General features: G+C 39.9%; 1 protein-coding gene across 5 annotated transcripts in view; it reads left to right on the plus strand.

Annotated features, from left to right (window-relative positions):
* The window catches only part of LOC134207942 (potassium voltage-gated channel protein Shaker), a 428172-nt gene that overhangs the window by 247284 nt on the left and 159168 nt on the right, over positions 1-21720 (plus strand). The window lies entirely within an intron of this gene.

Below are 21720 nucleotides of genomic sequence, written 5' to 3' on the forward strand. Positions count from 1 at the left end.
TGCCTTTCTCGTACAACGAAGTTGTACCGAAAGGCTATCATTTCACTCCGGAAACGAACTTTTTATAGAATCATCGGAGACCCATAGTGTTATATACCAATCGACTCAGCTCGACGAACTGAGCACATGTCTGTCTGTCCGTGTGTATGTATGTGTGTATGTGTATGTGTGTGCTTTAGACAACTTTTCATATATTAATCTTTAACCGATTTTCTCGCAACAAGTTTTATTCGATAGGGGAGCCTTGTTGATCACTGTCACAGTCACTGTCGATCGACCGCTGCGTTTGAAAGTTATGAAGAAAATGGTACATCGAACCATATAAGCCCCACATAAGGTTGGTGTCTTGACTAAATGCGAGAAAGGCAGAATCACTACTCGTTGAATTAAATGGGTTTTTAGAAGCACTTGACAAAAACAATAAAACATATGTATTTATAGCAATCTTGCAATTGTGTAGCCTTATTTGGGTTGACCTACAAACAAAGTGATAACGATTGATTGTAGGAGCACACTATACCTATCATTGATCAAGCTGCATTGACTCACAAGGATTTGTGAGTTTGAGATCTTTGCTGGTAAAAGTAGTGAAAGCTTTTTAAATGTCAGTACTAAATTTAGTTGACCAGCATTGAATTTTGTCCATCATCACATTGCGTTCAAAAGTTATGATAAAATGGGGGAAGAGATTTGCTTCCCATGTAGATCGATCGGAACCTGGGGCTAAGGGGTGCTCCCTAGTTCCAGTGTGAAAAGGCTGAAAAAACCAAGGGAGGGGGGGGGGTAGGTCATTACACTTTCTTTGTCAATGGTGTGAAAAGCTAGTGAACAACCTTTTACTTGCCAATCGGGGAAGTGTAAATCGTATCGTAAAGACAATAACCAATACGTATACATAGTTACACTCAACCCCTTTTTACGGCAGTTTTTTTATACGTCACTTCGTTTTACAGCCCCTTTTTTGCGGCACGTGACGTAAAAAAAATTGAAACATTATTGACATCCAAAAGTAAACCTATAAGAATGCACTCTTAGAAACCCAAAGAACAAAGTAGATGCTTCGTATATTCATCATTTGCCTCGACAATTGTTCCATTCCAGTTCATCCAAGAATTTCCTGAAGTCTACATGCGTAACCAAAGAATATAAGGTCTACAAGCTTAACGACAGAGCTGTTATCTCTTTTTCAAAATGGTTGACGCCCTATTTGATATTATAAACCAAATCCCGTTCCAGGCCATCCAAGAATTTCCAGGAGTATAGGTCTTGAGGTCTACCCGCGTAACCGAAGGGCTGTTATCTCTTTTCAAAAATGGTTCATGCCCTATTTGATCTTTTGAACCAAACTCAATATGCCTTAAGCAGCCGTTCCTTTCCAGGTCATCCCCTAGACTCCTCAGCCGCGGTTTCATCCCAAATATGTCCTTGGAGCATTTGTCTTTCACTTACGTCTCAAATCCAGGCATATGAGATGTTGTAAGATCGCCAAATAGTTATGGAGGATTGTATAATATTTCGCCGAAAACTATTTCACGGAATTCACATTTGACGGTTTGTAACTTTTCGCGGTACGACATTTGGCGGTTTGTACCTTTTCGCCGAATGACTTTTGACGGTTTGTACCATTTCGCGGAATGCACCATTTCGCGGAATATTCTTCTTCTTCTTATTGCCATTACCTCCCCACACACTGGGACAGAGCCGCCTCGCAGCTGAGTGTTCATTAAGCACTTCCACAGTAATTAACTGCGAGGTTTCTAAGCCAAGTTGTCGAGACAATATCCATACCGAAAATTGTCTAGACCAGCGCCGGGAATCGAACCTAGCCACCCTCAGCATGGTCTTGCATTGTAGCCGCGCGTCTTACCACGGAATATTATTAATAATAATAATAGCTTAGTGTTCATTCAGCTATTCCTCAATTATTACCTACGAAGTTCCTAAGGCAAGTTACCATTTTTTTTTTGTATTCGTATAACATACTTTTGTACCTAAAAAATTCGAAAAAAAAATTCGATAAATTTCCTAGACCGGGCCAGAAGTTGAACCTTCTGCATAGTCTTGCTTGGCAGCCACGCATCTTCCCGCACAGCTAAGGAAGTTCTCCCAGGATATGTAAAGGTAGTTTTAAAAATTTCAATTGTTTCTTACAAATACTTTATAATATCTAGCAGATGGACCAGATGTAATGAAGGGATAATCTCCTCTCTTTACTATGTTACGTTTCTATCAATAATTTAAATATGACATTACATCCTCCCTTCGCAATGGTACCGGGCAGACGCTACCATTTAAAGGCATTACCCTTTTCTTCGCCTTATACCGAGCAGATTCGTTATTTCAAAGAGGGGTTTATTAATTTCCTTTCGCGACTGCTATAGGGCACTGCACGGACTGCTTTGTCTCTTTCTCGCTGCAAAGAAATTAGAAAACAACAACGTCAAAACTTATGAGGAACGAAAGAGATAGAGATGTTTCCGTGCAGTGCCCTATACATTATTTTGACATTAACTGCTTCCGACGCTGAATTCATTTCGACGAATTCATAATGCTCAATCGATTTGTCGCTATTTCATCAATATAGACGTGAGCTAAAACATGCTGAAAGCAGCACATAAACCGGAGAGATTTATCTGTCATGTAAATGAAGTGTCTCCGTAGTTTGTAAAAATGTTTAAAAATCGCATGGGAGGATGGGTGTCCGAAATATAACGTGGACAGGCTTTATATATTTTAGCATAGAAGCATGAAATCCTTTCGATTGACGAATGTTAATGACCTCTATATGTGTTGCAATGATAATTAAGATTTAGGTTTCAAGCAACACACCGCAGACGAAGCTATATGAAGCTTATTTATCTATTAGATCGGATTTCATTCTAGATTATCTGGTAACTCTCTTGATTGTCCCTATAAGTTGTTCTGTAGATAAATGAATGAATTATTACATAGTGCGGAGTTCGAGTTCCTGTAATGGCACGTTTTCTTGGAAACTGTTTAAATATACTGGTAGAATCAAGAAGGTGCGGAAAGAAGGATTTACAAAGGTAATTTCTGTTTGCAAATGTCCAGGGCCTCTCTTCAGACGCTAAACCCGTTTCAATCGTATGAGTAAGCACTGTTTAAAGCCCTCAACGGTATAGAACGTAACGGCGACAGTGAAGAGCTGCAATGAGCGGAGGTGAAGCAATTGATCCTTAGAAGCTCATTTAAAAGTAAATACTATACGGTTGTTAAATCATATTTCTATGAATTCAATGAAAATAAATTAGATTTTAAAACCATGTAAAACAAAATTAAATGTTAGCAATAGAATATTTCTAGACCAACATTTGAAAAGGGCGTAACAGCCAAAATTTATTCCTTCGGATTCCTTATCTACATACATAGCTAAATACATAGACAAAATACGGGAGAGATCAAATTTTGGCTGTTACGCCCTTTTCAAATGTTGGTCTAGATTTTTTTCCTTGATTATTGTGAATATTCATATTATTAGCTATTCAAATCAGCCTTTATGTTGAGAAAGTATAATCACTTCATATCTTCTTTTCAAAGATGTGAATTATAATAATTCAACAATCTCCCTAACTTTACCAATTTCGTTGTGTTATAACAATTTTTAAATCATTTTTGTATGCAGGTTATTTACAGGCGTTTTTTCTTCGATTTTTCTTTCACTATGGCGATTTTCCCTATATTTTTACTCTCAGCATATTTCTATCCATTTTTCTACGCTGGTGAGGGCTGCTAGCGGGAGTGTTTTAATTATTTTCTGTTATTTTTATTTATTTGAAGGTCTGTTCTTGAAAAAAAAGTAGGTTCTGTTTTCTAGGAACATGGAAGAATACAAAATGCAGAAGTTTCGAAACACCAAGCGTAGATATTTGAATAAAATAAAGGCTATCAGGGACTCGAAAGCCAAGACGTATTTAAATCTCAGAGCGGCTTCATGTTTGATTGGCTCGCCATATGTCGAGCGAGCCTGTACAGCTGCGTTTATGACCCTTTTTGCGTAAAATGCTCTGTTGATTTCAGTCATCCATAAAACACTAAATTCAAAAATATCACAAAGATTTTTCTTCAATGCTTAGACGCTGAGACCTGAAATAATAATATTTTGAATTAAAGAAACTAGAACGGTAGAACGGCACCTGCACCTTTTCAATTTCTTTCCTGCCATCAATAAATAAACAAATGGTAAAATGGTTGCTGGGAGACCGCTCAGCGTCGGAATTATTGAGGCGTCGGAAGCAGTTACTGTCAGAATTATTTATAGCAGTCGCCATTATGGCTAGCGTCAGATGCATCCATTTAAAGAGGCGTTAATCATCCCTTTGTCTTACACCGAGCAGACGCGTTCTTTTAAAGAAGGCATTATCAACTCCTTTCGTCTTATACCGAGCAGATTAGGGTGGCTCAAATTAGTATGGGAAAACCTTTTTCTATTTTTTTTTGATGGACCGCCCTCTTATTCAGTTTCATTTGATGGCCTGATGCTCTGGACAAAATTTCACCCAAATCGGTTAATGTTTGGGCGGTGCTAAACTCGTTGGAAGTTTATATGCAAAAATGAACATCCAAAAACAGTGAATTGCAGTTGGACGGCACAACTTACGATGAAGAACTATGATACTCATTCAGATCTTGAAGAATTTAATACAGAATGTTATGAAGAAAACCGCGAGAAGATTAGAGTTTGCCCGGCGAAGTTATTAGCATTTTACAGGAGTGTTGTAGGGGTGAATTTATTTCTTTTCAAAGGTAAAAGAAACGAAATTGGCATAAACCAAACTTCATAAACTTTCATAAAAGGGCGGCCCATCAAAAAATTTGAAAAAGTGTTTTTTGAGCCACTCTAGAGCAGATGCATCCAGAGAGAATCATAGTGTGCTGCGCTGCAACGCAGACTTTTTTTTCACGATTTATCGATTTAGCAACAGCGGAAAACCAAAATTTCGGCCGAGTACCAACACAAGAAGAGATATGGCTTCCGGTTGAAGATGGTCGAAATTGCTGCCGCTGCAACACCCGTCGACCCGGACATCCTGACATATCACCAAACCATAATCATGTATTTCTACAGGATACGGCGAAATTCAAGCATTGGAAATAGAGCGGACGAATCAAGAAAGATCTGAAGGCTGTGAAATATTAGTGAATCCTATTTGTCGTGGCCTGACTATCGAGCGTGATCGTGGTTGCCGCTGTTTCTAAGGACCGATTGATAAATTTGAATGTTTTCTCGGTGCAGATTATTAATTCTTATCTATTTTTTTTTGAATATTTTCTTCCGTATTTAGTATTTTATTTTAATACGCACATATATAAATTTCTCGTTGGAACATTGGAAAGAGATGATCCTCATTCCACATTCATCTGTATTCGTATAGGAAGATTTATGAAAAAGTTGACCAACCACGAGTTAATTTCGATTCCACGATCACATATATAGCTATCTCTTCTATTTATATTCTTCCTGGTAGGAAACATATTTTAGTTTGCATTTCCCATAGTTGATCCATTGCCTCGCTATTTCTTTTTTTCTGAAATAACCTAGATTTAGAGTCTTATAAAAACTCATCAGTTTTTATATCCCGAAATTTTTCATACTGGACAATAATTTTACAATATTACAATATTAAATTAAGATTAGATACTTCATTTAAAATCAAACAAACAAATTTTGCGTCCAGTGAAGACATTCCACTAAAAAGTTCTAGACAATTTTTTTCAATCATGATAAGCCGGTAATGACAAGTGAAATAAAAAAAAAATATAGGTACACATTGCTTTTCATGTAAAAGCACTCATGCTGCAAGGTTTGATAATGCCTTCCTTCTTTTTATCTTTCCGTCATTTTTTTTTTTTTTGGGTTTCAAGATATCTTTTCTTCTATATTAGGACACATCCTAACTTCTGAACTTTTATAGTGAATTCTCCCTTACTCGATATTTAACTGATTATCCAGTGATCAAGATCGCGTACGAGGGGCAAAAAATTGAAAATGGTAACATAAAACGATAAGGCTGACTAGCATTTACACCGAGGTAGAGAAAAAAGTAAAATAAATGGTCATAAATAAGTGATCAAGTGGTCATAATTTAGCTTAGAGTAGTGAAGAACTAATGACAGAGGTTAACTTTTGTTTTGTGAATTAAAATCAATAATCGGTTGATCATTTATCATGATAAATTTTCTTTTCATTCATCTTCATCTATGAATTTGTATAAAAATTGTATCAACAAAAATCTTTATTGTGAACTACTGATGAACTTTGGGGTAGTTCAAAAATAACGTCACGGGTTTTAGGGGAGAAGTGGATCTAAGAAGTTGTGACAGTACATATACCAGGTATACATCAACAGCTTAACAGAGGGGGGGGGGTCTACAAATCTCAAAAAGTAGTGGACCGCATATTAAAATCGCCCATTTCTGTAGTTGAAATCTCTTACATAACATCTATGTATACACTCATAGATCATTTGAAAAAATGTTTTCTTGGCTTTTATTGCAATATTTTCTTAAACAAGTGGTTAAAGTAGTTCAAGAAGTAATAAAAACAATGTGTCATATTGTTTGATACTGCATTCGTTCTTTTTATTTAATCTTTTAGAATTCAAGAATTCCATTTTTCAAATTTTGAACGCTTCCTAATATTGGATCAAAACCCCAAAAAATACTAGTGTTGAGATCATCTCGGACAAACGATAGATGAAATGAACTTTTCACAAACGGAAATTTGGTGAGAGAATTCCATTATTTTCCTAATGATTCATATTAAAACTATATGATTATGTATATGCGCGCTGGATTCAAAATATATTATATACTAGTCGACCCGGCAGACGTTGTCCTGCATAGTAGGCGTAAATACCCATGCAAAATTTCCATACGAATCTTATTTTTAGTATTTCACGATTTACTCAACCTTATTCGTAATTTTCACATGAGGAAATATCATATAAACCCGTCGGAAACGATAATGAACATATCTGCTGAAGTGATGAAGAAAATCCATCCAGCCGTTTTCGAGTTATGCGGATACGAACACAGACCATTTCATTTTTATATATATAGATATTTTGAATCCGGAAGTTTGATTATGATACCTTTATCCATTTGATAAACGGTTGCATAATCAGGCGGGGCTTACTGTTAGTGATAGTGACCTCGGAGTGGACATGAAGTACCAGGCACTCTGAAATGGGTCACTGGAGCTGCAGTAGAGCTAGCACTTTCTAACTCCCGGATTAAATCTGACTGTTTTAACAGACAGCTTTCTTCCATAACATCACTGCCAGACAGTGGGGGTTAGTTTTGTACACACTCTAGAGCAGATGCATCCATTTAAAGAAGAAATTTTCCCTTGGGACATCATGATTTGATTTAAACTCCAGGACAATTTGGAGATCTTACAACATATCATATGCCTGTTTTTGAGACGTAAGTGAAAGACTTCCCGAGTAGACGAAAATAGCTCATTAATATCAAATGTTGATAAGATAGCAAAATGAGATATTGATATGATTGATATAAGAGATAAAAGATCAGACGACAAAATCAAAATTTTACCCTAAAATATCATAAGAAGATCAAGTTATGCTATTTGTAAGAAGTGATCAATATCATGTGCCATTAGTTTGTACTTATCCATAGCATATCTTGATGTTCCAATGATATTTCGGTGCAAATTTTCGATATTGTTGCCTGTTCTTTTATCTCTTATATCAATCAAAACCATATCATCTTTTGTTATTCTGTTCATGGCTTCTGCCCGGGTTATACTCAGAAGACAAAATTGGGCTGACACCGCGGCTGGGGACATCGTGGAAGCCTTAGATATTTCGATAGACCATTTGATTCAAACTCCAGGACAGTTAGGAGACCTTATAACATCTCATATGCTTGGATTGGGAGAGATCTTACAATACCGCATGTAAGACGGAAGTGAATCTATTTAAAAGTATCCAACGATTAATAAATTAAGTGAAATACTAGAAATTTTAGCAAAGATTCTTTTTTCGGTTTACGTCCCCCTAATAAGTGAAGTAAAAAGAGGATTGAGTGTATATCAATTATCACATTGCCTGCCTTGGGTCAGTTATGTAAAAGAAACGAAACACAATTGTTCAGCGCTCTAGTCAACATGAAATATGAATCCAAGGGATCGTGAGTGAGTCATGTTGTCACTGAAGAAAACAAGCGCATTGCTCGAGATACAAGCACTTGTGTAGTATGGGCATCGATGGGTGTAAAGTGACATGATATAGAATAATGCTTGAGTGAATGTGAAGTAAGCGCATCTGACTTTAAGCTGCATGTTGGTTCTGTTGGAACACATCCAGATCTCTGATTTATGATCTCAGAAAGTGAAATAGATGCTTAGTATGCTACATATGATTCCCTTGAAAATACTTCTACTTCTTGAATTTCGTCAAATTTTTTTCCGAAACTCTTTTAGTAATTCTTTCGAAAATTTCTCCTGTTAATCTATCCGAAAGTCCTTCAAAAATGTATGCAAATAGATATTTGTTTTCTGGGAATGAAACCAGGAATTCTTTTGCGAATTTCTACTTTAGTTTCTTCAATAACTCTATCTCATCAACTTCAACAACTCATAAACTTCCTCCAGAAAGTCTTTCGGGAAATCCACTCGAAATCCCATCAATATCTATAATCCCTAGAATCAATAATAATGTCTCCATGGAATCAAACCAGGAGTTCCCTCGCAAAATTCTTCAGAAATTTCTCCAAGAAATCCTCCAGGAGTTGCTTTCAGTTATCTCTCAAGGACTCCTTCGCTGATTCCCACAAAAACTCCTTCAGAAATACTTCCTGAAGAAGAAATTTCCCGAAGCAGTCATGGAAGATTTTTTCTGAATAATACCTTGACGAGCTACTGGCAAAACTTTGAAACGATCTTCCTGAAGAGCTTTGGAATTAATTTACGGGGGAATTTTTAGAGAGATTTATTTAATTTCTGGAGGAATTTTTGAGAGAATTCCTGGACTAATTTTGTGGAAAAAAGCAGAAGAATTTTCGGGCATATTTGCAGGAAATTTAAGAAGAATTTCTAGCGAAAATCTCATCAGAGATCTGGATCTGGAGATTAAGAAACTCCAGGAGCAACTTTCGGAGTGATTCCGGGAGGAGCTTCTGGATGAACTCGGACTGGAACTTTTGGAGGATCCTCCGAAGTAGTTCCTGAAGAAACTTTCGTAGGAATTCCTATATGAACTTTTGATGAAACTTTTGGACGAATTTCCGGAACGATTTTTGCAGGAATTTCAGGAGGAATGCATCCATCGGCAACTCCTGCAGAGATAATTGGAGCAGCTTTCAGGTAAACTCCTGGAGTATCTTCCGCCGATATTCCTGAAGGAACTTCTGGAGGAATTCCTAGAAGAACTTTTGCCGGAAATCCTGGGAGCAAGCAAGTTTTCGATTAAATTTTAGAAGTTTGTCAATAGCTCATTCCAGAAGCTGAATTTCAAAATGTGATGTTTAATGATCTTCTACTGCCAAAGTGTCCTCTGCCTAAAAGTTCGCTACTCGAATTCCACTTATAACGGAGTTATAATAGCGCTAGTTGCAGTAACTGAAACTAAATGATTGAAATTGTGATATCATCGAGTATAGGTTACTGAAACTAGCGCTTCAACTCCGCAATTCATCATCTGCAATGGCTTTACATTCCAACTGGAACTTGACCTGCTTTTCAACGTTTTCAACAAACCGAGAATCAAACTACAAATTCGTAATCCTACGCCTTTGCTCGCAAGGCTACTAGTGACCCCTTAACTCCGTCATTAGTGTAATTCATATTCAAACTGGCAGATATGCAAAAAATCCTTCACACTAAAAGTACACCATATAATACATTTTGAAATTCAGCCTTTGGAATGAGTTGTTTACAAACTACTAAATCATCGAACCCAAATTACTATATGATCTAAAACATCCTTACCAGGAAGAACTTCCCGGTATTCATGAAAAAAAATTAAGAGAAGCTTTAAGCGGCACTACTGGAAGGACTTTAGACGAAATTCAAGTGAACTTCTTACATATTCACTAGGGGAAATGACGGCTGCGGCAGATTTTGTTCTATTATTGTCGGGGTAATTTCTTATATAACTAATTATACTCAAATTTGACCTAAACATTATTTGCATATCAAAGAATATTGTGGCCAGATTTCATAAAATTTGGTCAACAAAAACCTCCCTGATAATAACAGAACAAAACCTGCCGAAACCGCCATTTCCCCTATAACACAGATTAAAAAAAAATAGGCGACATTCGTGGAAGTTCGGATAACTTCTTCTTCTTATTAACATTACATCCCCCACTGGGACATTCCCACCTCACAGCATAGTGTTCATTGAGCACTTTCACAGTTATTAATTGCGAAGTTTCTAACCCAAGTTACCATTTTTGGATTTGTTTATCATAAGGCTAGCACGATGATACTTTCATGCCCAGGGAAGTCGAAAAAATGTCCAACCCGAACATTTCCTAGGCCGGACCGGGAATCGAATCCAGCCACCTTCAGCATGGTTTTGCTTTTTAGCCTCGCATCTCACCGCACGGCTGGCCTCATTCTTGGATAAACTACAAGAAAAACTCCTGGGTACACTACCGGCGGAATTCCCGAATGAAATACCGTGGGAATTGCTGGAGGACATTCCGGAGGAATTTCTGGAGGACATTCCGGAGGGATTTCCGGCGGAACTTCCGGAGAATTTCCCGTGAGAGCGTTTCGGAGGAATTCCAGGATGAACTTCCCGAAGTCTGCCGTATGAGCTTCCGGAGGATTTGTCAAAGGAACTACCGGAGGAACTCCCGGAGAAACTTCCGAACGAATTCCCGGATTCCTGCAGGAGTTTCCGGAGGAATTATTGGAGAAACTTTCGAAGAAAGGTCTGGAGGGACTTCAGGAGAAATTCCCGGAGCATCTTCCGGCCGAATTTCTGGAAAAGCTTCCGGAGTAATTCATGGAGGAACTTCTGGAGGAATTCTCAAAGAATTTCAGGAAAAACTTCCTGTGAAATTTCTTCAGGCACTTCCGAAAGAATTTCCAGAGGAACTTCATGAGGAACTTCCAAAAGAATTCATAAAGGAACTTCCTGGAAACTATTGGAGGAACTTCCGAAGGAATTTAAGGAGGAATTTCTGCAGAAGCTTCCGTAGAAATTCCTGGAGGAATTCCCGGAGAAACTACGGGAGAAGTTTCAGGAATTTCCGGAGGCATTTTTAGAGAAACTTCCGGAGGAATTTCCGGAGTATCTTCTAGAGGAATTCCCGGAGGAACTCCCAGAAGAATTCCCGGAGGAACTTCCAGAGGAATTCCCGGAGGAACTTCCAGAGGAATTCTCGGAGGAAATTCAGGAGGAATTCTCGGAGGAACATCCAGAGGAATTCCCGAAGAATCTTCCGGAGGAATTCCCGAAGAATCTTCCGGAGGAATTCCCGAAGAATCTTCCGGAGGAACCTCCGGAGAAATTCCCGAAGGAACTTCCGGAGGAATTCCAAAAGAATGTATCAGAGTAATTTCCGGAGGAACTTCCCTGAACTTGCCGGATGATTTGTCAGAGGAACTTTCGGAGGAATTCCTGGAGGAAACTCCCGGAGGATTTCCTGGTAGAACTTCAGGGGGATTCCAAGAGCATTTTCCGAACGAATTCCCGGAAGAGCTTCCGGAGTAATATAAGAAGAACTTTCGAAGGAATTCCTGGAGGGACTTACAGAGGAATTGTCGGGGAAATTCCCGGACGAACTTACGGAATGAACTTCCGGAGGATTTGTCGGAGGAACTTTTAGGATAGTAATCAATAAAAAATGAGAGTTGTTTTACCGAAGCAGACACGTTGTTTGCAACAAGGCATTAACTTCTCTCTTTCGCCATTACGTAGAGTAGCACTTTTTAAGTTAATAAAGGGGTAGAACGACAGTTTAAATTGATTAAAATCTTTATTTCGTTATCTGAACAACTTTAAGTAACTTATTTATTCTTTGCAAAGATTGCCATTTCGCGATTCAACGGTATCTGTGGTTGTTAAAAATATTGATAGAAAACTACAGCTTCGAAATGTTTTCGGGGTAATGGATTTCGGTGTAGTGTCCAATTCGGGGTACTGTACCATTCGGGGTAGTGTCCTTCAGGGTGATGGCATTCAGGGTACTGGGGCTCGACAAACCATGAAGCGATAAATAAACTTGCATTTGAATAAAATTGGATATCATGCCCATCGAACTATTTAATTTAATTTACGCGACGCAGAGAATATACTATTTGAACACTCCCAAGCTAATTCATCAAAAAGCAGTCATGTAAATACTGTTCTAAAGTTGGTTATTCATTATAGCACCTGTTCGTACACGGCCAAAGGCATCAATATTGTTTCCTATTCCTAATACAAATCGCCAAAAGCGGAAACAGTGAACTATTTATACTCACCAACGATCATTATTAAATAAGTACCGAGGAACGACGCAGTGTTAGCTCCAGTGAGCTATGGAATGGAGAAAACAGCTTCACCTCTAACACGCCGGAAAGCAGAGCAGGGAAAATAATAAGGCAGTTAGACATAACACTACCTGTAACTGGAAACCGCACAAATATCCCCATGGAATAGGAAAACCATCATAATAGACAAACATCTTTGGCACCTGAGAAAAAATAAGAATAATTTGACAGAGCTAGAAACCAGAAACCAATCCATCTACAAATACCACAAAACAATATACACGATGGTAGTGTAATATCAGAAGGTTTCACCACTCGGTAAACAATAAATATTTTTAACAGCATATGCACTGCAGAGCTCTTGGCCATCATTGGCCGATAAGAACCGCGAAAAAGTATGTTATATACATAGACTCCCTCAGTTTAATCACAACCCCGGAAAAACAAAACAAAAAATACCTCAAGGGTTCTAAGTGACAAGCTAATTGACCAGTACAGCAAAATACTACAAAAAAGATCATCAGTAACATTTTTTCTGTGCTCCCAGCCACATCGGAATCTATGGTGATGAGAATGCCGATGCAGAAGCCAAAAAAGCCACGCAAACAGGAATGATTTACATGCAAGAAGCTTAAGCAGCAATAAAATTCAAACTCTTGGAAGAATGGCAAGGACGCACTGGCGGTCGTAATGTATTGATAAAAAAAAATTAAGCAAATCTGATTAAAAAACGAACAATTCTAAAAATTGAAGCACAACTAGACAAGAGTAGCCCCAAACTAAATATTGGAAGTGATGAATGAGAAGAAGTGGACGTAAAAGCAGGAAGGAGACCAAAAGTTTACCGTTATTGAGAATCAGCAGGATTTCTCCAAAGTAGTGCACGAACAGCGATGAAGAGAAACAGAAAGTAGACGTTGAAGGCAGGAGACATTGCTCTGCAGAGCAATGGCAACAGTACAGAACATATAAGTTATCACGTACACAATCAATGGAATTAACGACAATCGACCAGATAAGACTATATTATATGATTCTAAATCTAGCGATGAGTTCAGAGAAAAACTTAGAGTTTATCAAGGGATAAAAGATAGTAAATATGGTCGAGATGGGAGCTCGTATACTCCAGAGCGAAGAATTTCTAGTGGAAGGCCAATTGGCCTCAATAACAGCAATTACACAGGAAGGGTAATTAACTCTCCACGAGCAGTAAATTGTTATAACTGTGGTAGAGAGGGTCATATTTCAAGAGAATGTCCGAGGAAGTTTGGCAATAGGAATGTTAATATCTGCAATTCTAATTCTGTTGTCTCTAAGGGGACTCTCATGGCAATATGGAAGAATGGAAGAACAAATTACAGTTGGTAATGAACCAGAATGATAAAAAACGTTTAATGACGTTAAAAGGAGCAATATGGACTCTAGGTAGTGTTCCCCTCGATATTGAAGTGGAAGGCGTATCTTTGAGACCAACATGCGATATTTAAAAAAATGAAGATCTTCCACATGATATTTTGTTGGGTAGAAATTTATTAACGTTTGGTGACGTCAGTGTTACAGCCAGCGGAGCCAAATTTAGTCCAAAAGAAGAACACTTTGCTCTCAGAATCAGGACGGATGAAATTACAGATGATTCATTGCAACACATCCAAGATCGGGCGATACGCTCTATCGCTCTATAACTATAACTTATAGAAACTTACTCCCCACAAAAAGTTAAGGAAACCAGAGTAACGTTGAAAATAGTTGTTAAAAACGATTCACCGATCCAACAATTGCCTCGGCGTTTAGCACCTTTGGAGAAACAGATAGTTCAAGAACAAATAGAATGTTGGTTGAGAGATGGAATAATCCGTCCCAGTACTTCAGAGTATAGTAGCCCTATTGTTTTAGCCCATAAAAAAGACGGGACAAGACGACTTTGTGTTGATTATCGTAGACTAAATAAGATTATTGTTCGTGATCATTTTCCGATCCCATTAATCGAAGACATCATTGACGATTTACATTCATCTCGGGTCTTCTCAACACTGGATTTGGAGAATGGGTTTTTTCACGTGCCGGTTGAAGAAGAGAGTATAAAGTACACGTCTTTTGTCACTCCAACAGGACAATTTGAATTTTTGAAAACCCCATTTGGGTTATGCACTTCACCGACAGTTTTTCAACGGTTTGTTAATGATATTTTTAGAGAATTGATTGATAAGAAGGTTGTAGTAGTTTACATAGATGATATATTGATCCCCGCTAAAAATGAAGAAGAAGCTTTGGAAAAATTAACCATGGTATTAAAAGTCGCGCAGTGTCATGGCTTAAAAATAAAATGGAAGAAATGTCAGTTTTTAAAACGAAAAATTCAACATTTAGGTTATGAGATTGAAAATGGGATAATTTGTCAAACTTCAGATAAAACGGAAGCAGTATCGAGATTTCCAGAGCCTAATAGCTTTAAGCAAGTGCAACAATTTTTAGGATTGACTAGGTATTTTAGAAAATTTGTTGAAGGATATTCCATTGTTGCCAAACCGCTAACGGATCTGTTGCGTAAGGACGCCAAATTCGTATTTGGTCCAGACCAACGCGCTGCCATGGAAACATTGAAATCAGCATTGTGTAATAGACCAACTCTTCGATTATATTGTCCAAACGCCAATACTGAGCTTCATACGGATGCCAGTCGAATTGGTTATGGATCGATTTTATTGCAGAAAAGTGTAGAGGAAAAATGTTTCCATCCAATATATTATTATAGTAGAAAAACTTCAAGTGCTGAATCAAATTATCCTAGCTATGAGTTAGAGGTTTTGGCGGTAGTTTCCGCTTTGAAGAAGTTTCGAGTGTATTTACTGGGAATTCCCTTCGCGATTGTAACTGACTGCGCTGCCTTCAAGATGACGATGGTTAAAAAGGATATATCTCCAAGAATAGCGGGATGGGCTTTGTTGCTTGAAGAGTATCAATATGTTTTGGAACATAGATCTGGCATTCGCATGAAACATGTAGATGCACTTAGTAGAAATCCCTCAGTAATGCTATTGCAAAACAATATTATTGATCAAATTAAAGCGTGCCAACAAAAGGACGAAAGATTAGCAGCAATTCTCAAAGTTTTGAACACAGAACCGTTTGGTGATTACTCAGTAGATCATGGAGTTTTATATAAACATGCTGGTGGAGGAAAGCTTTTAGTAATACCTAGTTCAATGCAGAATGCAATTATTAGGAATGTTCATGAACAAGGCCACTTCGGAGTGAAGAAAATGAGTGAACTTTTGAACAGAGAATACTGGATAGATAATTTGTCGATAAAAACAGAGAAAATTGTAAAAAGCTGCGTGCCGTGCATTTTGGCAAGTCGAAAGGCTGGTAAGAAAGAAGGATTTCTTTACCCTATTCCACAAGATGAAGTACCATTATCTACTTACCACGTTGACCATTTGGGACCACTTACAGCATCCAACAAACAGTATCGATGCATTTAGCTAATTTGTTTGGATATATCCTGTCAAATCTACGATTGCTGATCTGCCATTGGACGCATAAATATCACATGTTACATTTTAACATTTTTGAGGATTTGATGTCTAACGTCATAATTTGATACGTATTTTCGAAATATTTTGTCAAAACAGAGGTTTTATTCTAGAAAACTCGAAAAAAATCCGAAGTCAATTTGTCACATTCGAACAAATGGACGCATACTTGTCACACTAAAAAAGGAGATATAACAATCACACAAAAAGACACATAGCACTGCGTGATGTGTCCTGAGGACCGTCCATAAAATATACCATGCTTTTAGGGTCATCTACAATCCACGTGGATAGTTTAGAAGGGTGTCTGAAACTTGATTATGCATATGTACAACATGTGATAGATTTAGTTCGGAAAAGGTATTGGAGGGTAACCGCCCCTTCGGTGGGGTTTGATCCCACGACCCCAGTTCGCATGACAGGTGCTTTCCCTACTAAGCTACGAAGGACCTCCGTCGTCCACCGCAGCTTAGCGGGTACTGATGAAACCAAATTCCCAGCACCAGGTACCAGCCGATCTCTCGCAATACATTTTCAGAACTAACTCTCTCAAATGTGTTTTTGTACACATCATGTCAACCAAGTAGGATGAGTATTTAGTATTGTCCGGCTCCTACACACTTGCTTCATCAGCAACGGCGCTCAATGAAGTAGGGTTGTGTGAGGTTGTGCCAGTTTGGTCGTCAGATCCCAACACGACCACACAAGCGAAGAGAGATCGCCACTCGAGATCAGTACATTCAAAGTTAATTGAGAGAGTTATTTCTGAAAATGTATTGCGAGAGATCGGCTGGTACCTGGTGCTGGGAATTTGGTTTCATCAGTACCCGCTAAGCTGCGGTGGACGACGGAGGTCCTTCGTAGCTTAGTAGGGAAAGCACCTGTCATGCGAACTGGGGTCGTGGGATCAAACCCCACCGAAGGGGCGGTTACCCTCCAATACCTTTTCCGAACTAAATCTATCACATGTTGTACATATGCATAATCAAGTTTCAGACATAGTAATTAATTTCCACTCCGGGTGGCTTAATACCCGGCATATAGGCAATTAACTTTGAATGTACTGATCTCGAGTGGCGATCTCTCTTCGCTTGTGTGGTCGTGTTGGGATCTGACGACCAAACTGGCACAACCTCACACAACCCTACTTCATTGAGCGCCGTTGCTGATGAAGCAAGTGTGTAGGAGCCGGACAATACTAAATACTCATCCTACTTGGTTGACATGATGTGTACAAAAATACATTTGAGAGAGTTAGTTCTGAAAATGTATTGCGAGAGATCGGCTGGTACCTGGTGCTGGGAATTTGGTTTCATCAGTACCCGCTAAGCTGCGGTGGACGACGGAGGTCCTTCGTAGCTTAGTAGGGAAAGCACCTGTCATGCGAACTGGGGTCGTGGGATCAAACCCCACCGAAGGGGCGGTTACCCTCAATACCTTTTCCGAACTAAATCTATCACATGTTGTACATATGCATAATCAAGTTTCAGACATAGTAATTAATTTCCACTCCGGGTGGCTTAATACCCGGCATATAGGCAATTAACTTTGAATGTACTGATCTCGAGTGGCGATCTCTCTTCGCTTGTGTGGTCGTGTTGGGATCTGACGACCAAACTGGCACAACCTCACACAACCCTACTTCATTGAGCGCCGTTGCTGATGAAGCAAGTGTGTAGGAGCCGGACAATACTAAATACTCATCCTACTTGGTTGACATGATGTGTACAAAATACATTTGAGAGAGTTAGTTCTGAAAATGTATTGCGAGAGATCGGCTGGTACCTGGTGCTGGAATTTGGTTTCATCAGTACCCGCTAAGCTGCGGTGGACGACGGAGGTCCTTCGTAGCTTAGTAGGGAAAGCACCTGTTATGCGAACTGGGGTCGTGGGATCAAACCCCACCGAAGGGCGGTTACCCTCCAATACCTTTTCCGAACTAAATCTATCACATGTTGTACATATGCATAATCAAGTTTCAGACATAGTAATTAATTTCCACTCCGGGTGGCTTAATACCCGGCATATAGGCAATTAACTTTGAATGTACTTAGAAGGGTGGCTGGTAAGCATGCAAGAATTTATATGGATGGTTGTCCATCAAAGAAGAGGGGAGGTATTATATTGTCTAGAACCTCTCCAAGTATAACGTGAACGGCCTCTTGGGAGAAGACGATATGAAACTATGACATAATCAAAATCTTCAAGGCCTGTAAGAAAGTGATAGAGAGGAACCCTTTAGCAAACCTGTTTTTTGTATAACTCATAATGATTGTGACATGTTATGGGAATAAAATTTATTCAAAGTATGAAACGAGTACAAAGATTAATCAGAAGCTTCTTGCTTCGTCGCAAGATCAATGAAAAACGATTTTTCCTCTTTGGTAACAACAGGTTGAACCACTTTCATTAGAGAAGTTTTCTTTTCTTCTTCAATTCCTTGAGGAGCATTTTGCCAACGTACATTTATTTGTATCAAAAGAGGATGAATTCTTTACAACCAACCCAACATAAATTGCTTCTTGGAAAACAACTTGCAGTATTTAAGGTCTTTACTGTTAATATTGTTTGCGTATCCAAGTTCATAACGGCCTTTTTCAAACACCACTTTTTGCATGGAATCCACATACGGGCGTGGCTTGCAGTGGTTTATCGTATACTCCAAAACGGTGAGCATTGAAGAAGTCAGTTGCTTGTATATCAAGTACGTCAACATTGTTCTTTGCATTGTCAACCACAGACTTGAAGTTTTCACAACTGACGACATGTCCATGGCGCATTTTGGAATCAAACGCCGCATGGAAAGAGTCATCGGCCATTAACGTATGTCCCGATTGAAAGCGCTAGACCTGAATTTCATCACTGTTTATCAGTAGGGTAATGTGATGGAATAAATTCCAGTTTTCATTTTGCGAACAACAATAATCCAACCAAAAATTAATTGTCTTCAGGTCAGCGTACTTCATAATAACTTTGAAAAAACAGCTAAGGATTTCGTTGGCTGTATGACCATTAACTAACTCGGACCAAATGCACGCAGACAATGGGAATGCTCGTATGTAGGCGCAAAGCTCTCATTAAAGACGTTAAAGACCAGCAGCCATCATCTTGATAAGAAAGTCGTGATTCCTTTGGACGTTGAGGATGTTGTGCATGTCTTTGTCCCGGGCAAGGAAACTACGCCACTGCCGCTAAGAACCGGTTGGTCAACCTCTGGGACCAGTAATGGAACGTTTGCCGTCGCCGCAAACAAAACACGATCACCTGTGTCATTTTTTAAATCGAACCCGAGGAAGTCCTCTTCCGATTCCGCCCCACTGGATTGTCTGTATTGGATATTCCATTTCCGGTTCCACTTCTACCAACAGCGAACCAAAGAAATACAATCGTCGCTGGCGAAATGTAAAAACAAATTAACAACGCCTGGCCAGTGAATTTCACGGCATAAGTGTCACATTTGGGTTTTGATTGAAAACGTGGGAAAAATAGTTGTTTTTGGCAATGTTTGAGTCCGGCCCAACGAATATGAATATTCTCGTATAGTTTATTGGGTTAAAGTCAATGAAAAAGCTAAATTTCACGATAATAGGATGAATGCATTTTGAAACTTCAAATGCGTCTTTCTAATTTTTCTCGTTTGTAACATGTGATATTTATGCGCCCGACAGCAGTGATGAGGTATTAAAAAAGTTGGAAGTACAAACAATAGTGTTTGGAAATCCAAAAGGGAATAGTTTCTGATAGAGGGGCTGCTTTTACACCAACTGCATTTAAATGTTATTGTGAGACAGAAGGAATTGAGCATCTACAAATTACCACTGGGGTTTCATTCATTTATTTAGTTAACATCTAAACAGATAACACTGAATCAACAATTTGACGCCACAATGCACGGTTCGAGGCCGCATTTCTCCATCCTCGGATACGCCCCACGCTCGCCAAATCGTTTTGCACCTGGTCTGCCCATCTCGCTCGCTGCGCTCCACGCCGTCTCGTACCTGCCGGATCGGAAGCGAACACCATCTTTGCAGGGCATTCTTGCAACATGTCCTGCCCATCGTACCCTTCCGGCTTTGGCTACCTTCTGGATACTGGGTTCGCCGTAGAGTTGGGCGAGCTCATGGTTCATTCTTCGCCGCCACACACCGTCTTCTAGCACACCGCCAAAGATGGTCCTAAGCACCCGTCTCTCGAATACTCCGAGTGCTTGCAAGTCCTCCTCGAGCATTGTCCATGTTTCATGTCCGTAGAGGACAACCGGTCTTATAAGCGTCTTGTACATGACACATTTGGTGCGGTGGCGAATCTTTTTCGACCGCAGTTTCTTCTGGAGCCCGTAGTAGGCCCGACTTCCACAGATGATGAGCCTTCGTATTTCACGACTAACGTTGTTGTCAGCCGTTAGCAAGGATCCGAGGTAGACGAATTCCTCGACCACCTCGAAGGTATCCCCGTCTATCGTAACACTGCTTCCCAGGCGGGAAGCCTGTCGCGCTCGGTTCCGCCCACAAGCATGTACTTTGTCTTTGACGCATTCACCACCAGTCCAACTTTTGTTGCTTCACGTTTCAGGCGGGTGTACAGTTCTGCCACCTTTGCAAATGTTCGGCCGACCATATCATCCGCGAAGCAAATAAATTGACTGGATCTGTTGAAAATCGTACCCCGGCTGTTACACCCGGCTCTCCGCATGACACCTTCTAGCGCAAAGTTGAACAACAGGCACGAAAGTCCATCACCTTGTCTTAGTCCCCGGCGCGATTCGAACGAACTGGAGTGTTCGCCCGAAATCTTCACACAGTTTTGAACACAATCCACCATTGCTTTGATCAGTCTGGTAAGCTTCCCAGGAAAGCTGTTCTCGTTCATAGTTTTCCATAGCTCTACGCAGTCTATACTGTCGTATGCCGCCTTGAAATCAACGAACAGATGGTGCGTTGGGACCTGGTATTCACGGCATTTTGGAAGGATTTGCCGTACAGTAAAGATCTGGTCCGTTGTCGAGCGGCCGTCAACGAAGCCGGCTTAATAACTTCCCACGAACTCGTTCACTAATGGTGACAGACGACGGAAGATGATCTGGGATATCACTTTGTAGGCGGCATTAAGGATGGTGATCGCTCGAAAGTTCTCACACTCCAGTTTGTCACCTTTCTTGTAGATGGGGCATATAACCCCTTCCTTCCACTCCTCCGGTAGCTGTTCGGTTTCCCAGATTCTGACTATCAGTTTGTGCAGGCAAGTGGCCAGCTTTTCCGGGCCCATCTTGATGAGCTCAGCTCCGATACCATCCTTACCAGCTGCTTTATTAGTCTTTAGCTGTTGAACGGCATCCTTAACTTCCCTCAAGGTGGGGGCTGGTTGGCTTCCATCGTCCGCTGAACTGACGTAGTCATCTCCTCCGCTGCCTTGACTTTCACTGCCTGTACTCTCAGCGCCATTCAGATGTTCCTCGTAGTGCTGCTTCCACCTTTCAATCACCACACGTTCGTCCGTCAAGATGCTCCCATCTTTATCCCGGCACATTTCGGCTCGCAGCACGAAACCTTTGCGGGATGCGTTGAGCTTCTGATAGAACTTGCGTGTATCTTGAGAACGGCACAGCTGTTCCATCTCCTCGCACTCCGCTTCTTCCAGACGGCGTTTCTTCTCCTGAAAAAGGCGGGTCTGCTGTCTCCGCTTCCGTCTATAACGTTCCACGTTCTGCCGGGTACCTTG

The sequence above is a fragment of the Armigeres subalbatus genome, chromosome 1, assembly GCF_024139115.2.
Source record: "Armigeres subalbatus isolate Guangzhou_Male chromosome 1, GZ_Asu_2, whole genome shotgun sequence".
Lineage (NCBI taxonomy): Eukaryota > Metazoa > Arthropoda > Insecta > Diptera > Culicidae > Armigeres > Armigeres subalbatus.